The sequence below is a fragment of the Equus caballus genome, chromosome 20 (assembly GCF_041296265.1).
Source record: "Equus caballus isolate H_3958 breed thoroughbred chromosome 20, TB-T2T, whole genome shotgun sequence".
NCBI lineage: Eukaryota > Metazoa > Chordata > Mammalia > Perissodactyla > Equidae > Equus > Equus caballus.
Window position 1 is genome coordinate 5,795,483 of NC_091703.1, and position 7,678 is coordinate 5,803,160.

The window sequence follows — 7,678 nt, forward strand, 5'->3', positions numbered from 1 at the left end:
GGTTGTTTTTTCAGGGTACTTGTAATGTTACTGTGCAGATTCGTTACAGAGCTCTGTTGAAACCATGACGGGATGCTGCACACCATGGGACAGAAATGGGAATGAGGGGAGCGTTTTGACCTGGGTCACAACATTGAGGCTAGCGGTCATGAGCACGGACTTTGGAGCCAGACCGTCTGGGTTTGATTCCCCACTCAGCTTCTTACTTGCTGTGTTAATTTTGGGCAAAGGTACTGAACCTCTGTGCCCCAGCGTCCTTGCCTGCAGATAGGGGTAACAATAGCACCTCCCTCATAAGATGATGTGAGGATTAAATGAGTCAATATTTGTAAAGCACCTAGAACTCAAGAAATGTCTGCTATTCTTCTTCTCATGGTCTTGGTTAATTTACTTAAAGGACTGCCGTGGCCCATTTCAGAACCATCTGAGGGCGGAGGCTGACCCACCCATCTCTTTCCCCAGGATCAGGTGACCGAGGGGCTCACAAGCTGGGGGCGCAGCCCTGCCTCCAGTGTTCACAGCTGGCTGTTTAGCCTGAGGGGTTCGGAGTACAGAATGCTGGCGAGTGCAGCCTATGGCCAAGATGACCGCTTTCCTCGTGCCTCACGCTCCAGGATGGCTCTGCACAGCACGCTTACACACCCGTCTTTATGTAAAATTTTGATATTTTATTCATCATGGATTTCCTTGTGTTAATGTTGATATTTAAAAAGAGTGTTTTAAATTTTTATCTTGATTCCTGAATTTTGAGAGTTTCCAACCCCCGCCCCCCTTTACCTTAACACCCAGGCAGAGGCCTCTCTCACCTTACCGCGGTCTCAGCCCGCAGCGGGGAGGGACTCTTCCTTTCCCAGAGCTCTCGCCTCACCCTATGAACGAGAACTCCCCCCAGGACACTGGTCCTCTAGGGCAGTGGGTTCCGGCCTTGGCTGCCCCTTGGGATCACCTGGGAGGTTTTTCAACCTCCCAGTTCCCAGATCACCCCAGAGCCAGGATCTCAGGGGGTGGGCCTTTAGACATCAGCATGTTTTGAAGCTCCCCAGGTGTCCAACGTGCAGTCAGGTTTGAGAAGGAGCGGGTCAGAATCGTCTTCTCTCAACCTCTTGGTAACTCCTCTCCTGAGACTCCGTGCAGTAAGTGCACTGGGGGTGGGGCCCAGGACTGGCTCAGATTTGGCTCTGATTGACTTCAGTGTGGTATGAAATGAATGCTTACTACCCCAAGTGTGACCCTCGGACCAGCAGCATTTGCACTTGGCAACTTAATAGAAAAGCAGACTCTCAGCTCCCACCCTAGACCCATGGAGTCAGAAGGTGTGTTCCAACAAGCTCCCCAGGTGACTCACATGCACACTAGGACTTAAGAAACCTCTGGCTGGCTAGAGGTCCGCTCTATAGACTGCACTTCTAACTTATCAGCTCCAGACCTCGACTTAGAGCGTGCTAATAGTAGAACCGCACATCTTTGGTTGTAGGTGAAGCCATAGTCCCTAATCCAGCTTTCATTTAAACACTGACCTGCTGTCCACAATCCAACTCCTGGGTCTATTTCTTAACAGGTTTGGTGTTACTTAGACTTAGGTCCACTGTGTGTGACAAAACTCCCAAAGTAACAGTGGCTTACCGAGCCTATTTCTCTTCCTCAGAAAAGTCTAGAGATAAATTTGCGTGGCTTCAAGGCCCCCGGCTACTTCCATCTTGTCCTTTCATCTACGTGGCCTCCATAGCTACGGTTACCTCCCATCCACATCCCAGGAAACAGCTGTCTCTTAAGGATTCCTGTAAACTGACGATACTTTGGTTTCCATCCCTTTGGCCAGAACTTGGTTACTTGGCCATACCTTGCTGCAAGGGAAGCTGGGAGCTGCAGTCTTGAGTTCAACTATGTCCTTAGGAATTTCTGCCTTCTGGATCTGTCCATTTCTGACAGAGGGATGTTGAAGTCTCCAATTATGATGGTGAGGCAAGTTGATAAGTGCCTCACTGTGGACGTGCGATTCCAACTACGCAGCCCCAGCCGACACTGTGACGGAGCTCATGAGAGACCCTGAGCCGTGTATAACTAACACAGATTAATTGAGACATATTTCATGTCCTGTAAAATACACTCGTTTAAAGTACACAATTCAGTGATTTTTAGTGTAGTCACAGAGTTGTGAAAACATTACCACAATCTAATTTTGGAACATTTTCATCACTCCAAAAGCAAACCTGGTACCCATCATAGACACACCCCATTCCCACCGTTCTATAAATTTGTTTCTATAAATTTACCTATTCTGGACATTCCTAACAATGGAATCATACAGTATGTGGCCTTTTGTGTCTGGCTTCTGTCACTTAGCATAATGCTTTCAAGCTTTATTCATGTGTTAGCATGTATCAGTACTTCATTGTCTTTTATGACCAAGTAATATTTCAATGTATGGCTAACACATTTTGTTTGTCCACTACTCATTGGTTGATGGACATTTATTTCCTTTTTTTTTTGGCTTTTATGAATAACGATGCTGTGAACATTTGTGTCCAAGTGTTTGTGTGGACATATGTTTTCATTTCTCTTGGGTGGGTACCTAGGAATAGAAGTGCTGGGTCATATGGCAACTATATGTGTAAACTTTTGAGGGACTGCCAAACTGTTTCCCAAAGCAGCTGCATCATTTTATATTCCCACCAGCAGTGTATGAGGGTTTCAAATTCTCCACATCATCACCAATACTTAATATTATCCACCTTTTTGATTATAGCCATCCTTATGGGTATGAAGTAGTATCTCATTGTGGTTATGATTTGCATTTCCTTGATGTTTATTGACGTCAAGCATCTTTTTTTTTTGTTTTTGAGGAAGATTAGCCCTGAGCTAACATCTGTCCCCAGCTTCCTCTATTTCATATGTGGGACACCTGCCACAGCATGGCTAGATAAGCAGTGCATAGGTCTGCGCCCAGGATCCGAACCAGCAAAACCTGGGCCATCGCAGTCGATGGAGTGCGCGAAGTTAAGCGCTGCATCACCAGGCTGTCCCCATGAGCATCTTTTTATATGCTGATTGGCCATTTGTATATCTTCCTTGGAAAAATGTTTATTCAGATTCTTTGCCCATGTTTTAAACTGGGTACCTCATCTTCTTGTTATTGAGTCTTAAGAGTTCTTTATATGTTATAATACAAGTGCTACATCAGATATATGATTTGCGAGTATATTCTTCCATTCTGTGGGTTATCTTTTCACTTTCTTGAGAGTATTATTTGAGCCCCCAATTTTTCATTTAAATGTAGTCCAATTTATCTCTTTATTTTGTGGCTCGTTCTTTTGGTATCCTATCTAAGAAACTATGGCCAAACTCAAAGATTTACTCCTGTTTTCCCTTAAGAGTTTTATAGTTTTGCCTCTTGTATTTAGGTCTTTGATCCATTTTGAGTTATTTTTTTGTAGCATGTGAGATAAAGGCCCAACTTCATTCTTCTGCATGTGGCTATCCAGTTGTTCCCGCACATTTGTTGAAAAGACTGTTCTTTCCTCATTAGATAGGCTTGACACCCCAATGACAAAATCATTCAAACATAGATAAACATAGGTTTATTTCTAGACTCTTAATTCTATTCCATTGACCTATATGTCTGTCCTTATGCCAGTACCTCACAGTCTTGATAAGTGTTGCTTTTTAGTAAGTTTTGAAATAGGCAAGTATGTGTTCTCCAACTTTTTCTCCTTTTTCAAAGCAATGAATTCTCTCAATTTTTAGTTTATCTGGGAATGTCTTTATTTCACCTTCATTTTTAAAAGATAATTTTGCTGAACGTAAGCTTCTTGATTCACAGGATTATTTTTTCATCCCAATGAATATGGCCTTGGGCTTCCATTGTTTTTGATGAGAAGTCAGCTTATTGGGGATTAAGTCAATTAATCTTATGGGGGTTCTCTGGCATATGATGAGTCATTTCTCTCTTATGGCTTTCAAGATTGTCTCTTAATTGGTGACTTTCAACATTTTCACTATAGTATGTCTGGGTGTAGCTCTCTGCTTTAATCCTACTTGGAATTAATTGATTTCCTTGGATGTGTAGATCAATTCTTTTCAGCAAATTTGGGAAGTTTTCAGCCATTATTTCTTTGAATATTTTCTTCTGTTCCTTTCTTGCTCTCCTCTCCTTCTAGCATGCCCATTATATATATGTTGATGTGCTTAATGGTGTCCCACATTTCTCTGAGGCTCAATTTATTTCTCTTTCATTTTCTTTTCTCTTTGTTCTTTTCATTGCATAATCTCTATTTATCTATCTTCTACTTTGCTTATTTTTTCTTTTGCCAGTTCAAATCTATGGTTGAGTCTAGTGAATTTTTCATTTCAGTTATTATACTTTTCAACTCTAGAATTTCCATTTGGTTCTGTTTTGTAATTTCTGTCTTTTTATTTATATTTTCTATTTGATGAGACATCATCATCATATCTTCCTTTAGTTCTTTAGACGTAGTCTTCTTTAGTTCTTTGAACATATTTATAACAGCTGCTTTGAAACTTTTGTCTATTACGTCGAACATCTGGATCCCTTTAAAGCAGTTTCTGTCGCCTGCTTTCTTTCCTGTGCATGGGTCATACTTCCCTGTTTCTTTGCATGTCTCACAATTTTTAGTTGAAAAATAGATATTTTAGACAATATATTGTAGCAACTCTGGATACTGATTTTCCTCCTTCTGGGGTCATTATTGTTGTTGTTTGTCTAATGACTTGGTTTGACTAGTTCACTGAAGTCTTTTTGCCTTGCATTGTGCAGCCTCTGATGTCTCTGCTCAAACTTTTTTCCCTCAATTTTATCTTTAAGCCTAGTTTCCTACAGATCACCCCTGGCTCAGCGTAGGTTATCAGTCAGCCTCTGATCAGAAGTTGTGTTTAAACCCCTTGAACCAGAAAGATTTTCACCTTTTGCCATTGGATCTGTGTGTGGCTTGAAGACTGCTTTCACTGCTCAGAGAGTTTACAAGTTTGCCCCACCTTCAGCCAGGGTCTGGTACCTCCGACGTTCCCTCTCCGGTCCCTCTTTGGAGGACTCAGCCTTGGGCATGCACACAGAGTCCCTGACCATCAGTGATGACTGTGGTTTAGCTGGGTTCTCTTTGACTGTCTCTTTCCTTGACCTCCTCATTAAGCTTCTGGCTAGTCTGCCTCTATTGGTATCACACTCAGTCCTTAGCCTCCACTAATTGCTAGTTGATTGCTCTGTTGTTTTCAGTAACAACCTGAGGCAGAAATTGCTCCACAGTCTGATCCAATGAAAGTGGAGCAGGGTGTTGCCAGTCTTGAGGCTTACTCCACCCCTCCCCTGGGTTGGGCAGAATCTCTGTGTTTTGGATCAGGACATGAGGAGGCAAGGGGATGGGGAACTCACTCTTTACCAGCTGCACCACCTGTATCCTCCTTACCAAGCAGGAGCTGTGTGTGTTGGGGGGAGGTGGGAACTGGTGCGATTGACTAGCTGCCACCATTGCCCAGTATAGATCTTCAGCAGCCCAGAGCTGGGGGGTGGGAGTTGGGGTGGGAGATGGGATTGGCCAATATTCACCAGCTGCTAAATCTACGTGGAATGGCTCTTCCACTTCAGGAAGCCGGAAAAGATGGGAGCTGCCCCTCAACTGCCAAGACTACCAGAGCTGTTCTCCCACAAACCAGTGCTGTGAGAAAATGGGGGGTTGTACTTTTCATCAGTCTCAGCCACATTCTTTCTATGTTGGGGGTGGGAAAACAGGCACTCCCTCCTGGCTGCCACCACCCATTCGGTACAGGACTTCTGCAGCATGGAGCTGTGGTAAGTGGGATCTGCCAATATCCACTGTCTGCTGAATCCACTGGGAGAGCTGGGGAAGTTGGGAGCTGCTGCTCAGCTGCCAAACCCACTGGAACAGCTCTTCTGCACACAGAGCTGTGCAGGAACAGGTGAAGCCACTAGCTTGAAGGCCACCCCCTCCCACTGTTCTTACTGTGTGTTTGTGTACTGAGTTTTGTCTGTGTTTGTCTGTGTGTTTGTCTAGTTTGCTGAATATATGCTTCTCAATTTGTTGTAAGCATTTTGATCTATTTCTAGGGATTTTGAATGATTGTCTTTGCTATTTTTGACCAGTTTAATAGATGTCTTTCTGGAGGATAGCTTTCTCCAAGCTCCTCACACTGCCATTCTGCTCTAAGATACGTGTTTAAGTAGGGAAAAAACTCAAGAAGAAAAACAATACATATTCTATGCCAGCATTTGTGTAAGAGAAGACAGAGGGTGAATAATACATCTAGGGGGCTTTAATGGAGGTCTCATTACATAAGCATAATTGATTAAATCACTGGTCATTGATGATTGGAAGTCTCCAGCCCCTGTCTCCTCCCTAAAGGTCAGAGGGTGAATGTTCCAACCTGCTAATCACATGGTTGGTTCCTCTGGCAACCAGCGCCCATCCTAAAGCTGTCTAGGGGCCCCGCAAGAGTCATGTCATTAGCATGAACTCACGTGTGGTCAGAAGGGGCTCAGTGTGAATAACAGACACTCTTATCACTCGGGAAATTTCAGGGTTATTAGGAGCTGTGTGCCTGGAACCGGGACAAAGACCAAATATATATTTTCAATTCAGTTCGTTCCTATTTCATTCTGTTTCTCCTCTCCCTTTTTCTTTTAAATGTCTGCTCCAACCCATGACACTGATTTCTCAGCCCACTAATGTGTCTCAAGCTCAGTTTTAAAGACACTGTGCTCTCAATAGCCAGGACTCATTATGTCTCCTCTCTGAGACTTTATAAAGAAGGGAGAGACATGAAGACACTCCCTGCAAAGGAGAGTCCCCTCCTGGATCAGCAGGCAAAGACGCAAACATGGAGGGTAAGAGAACAGAGCTCAGTGGGTGTCAGCTGTCCAAATATGGAGCAGAATGAGACGAGGGGATGGCAGAGGAGAGACTACAGCCCTTTCAGACAGGTCCGCCCTCGCAGGACTACTAAAGGCATGCTTTTCAGGCAGGCTTTTGTTTCAGGGACCCACAGTGGCACCCCAGAGTCCTCTTAGCCCCATACCTGCCCTCCAGTTTGTACCTGAGTCCCTGTGGCCTCCCCTGTCAGTCACATCTCTGCCCTGGGCCCTCAGACCTGTCCTATGAAGGCTGACTTCACAGAGTCTGGATGACCTCACTGTCTGACACCAATAGGTGGCAGGTCAACCACTACAGAGATCTCTGTCCAGAGGTGTGGACATGTTTGGAAAAGGGGGTCTGGTCCAAGTGCTGGAAAAGAGATTCTGGCTGGAAGAAAGAATTATGTTCTAAAAAGAATGGCAAAGAACTTTGTTCTCGGAGATGTCATACCTAGCCTCGGCAGCCTGAAGACAGCTGTTTTCTGTTAGTCTACAGAAGCATATGGCTTTCCACGCTCTGTTTATTCTTCCCTGGGTTAAATTGCTATGGCATCGTCTCACTTCTCCTAATGGGCCGTGTCCAACATCTGCACGGTTACAAATGGGCATGCTCATTTGTGGATTTATGGAGCTTGAATAACGTCAGGACTGTGTCAGACCTGCTGCCCCACGCAGGACGGAGAGAAGCAGGGCCATTGCTGGCGCACAAATTCGATGAATTCACAGAGCAAGGGAAATTAGTGAAGCCGTGGGTATTTACGGAAAAAAAATCCTAACCTAAGTGTCCTGGAATAT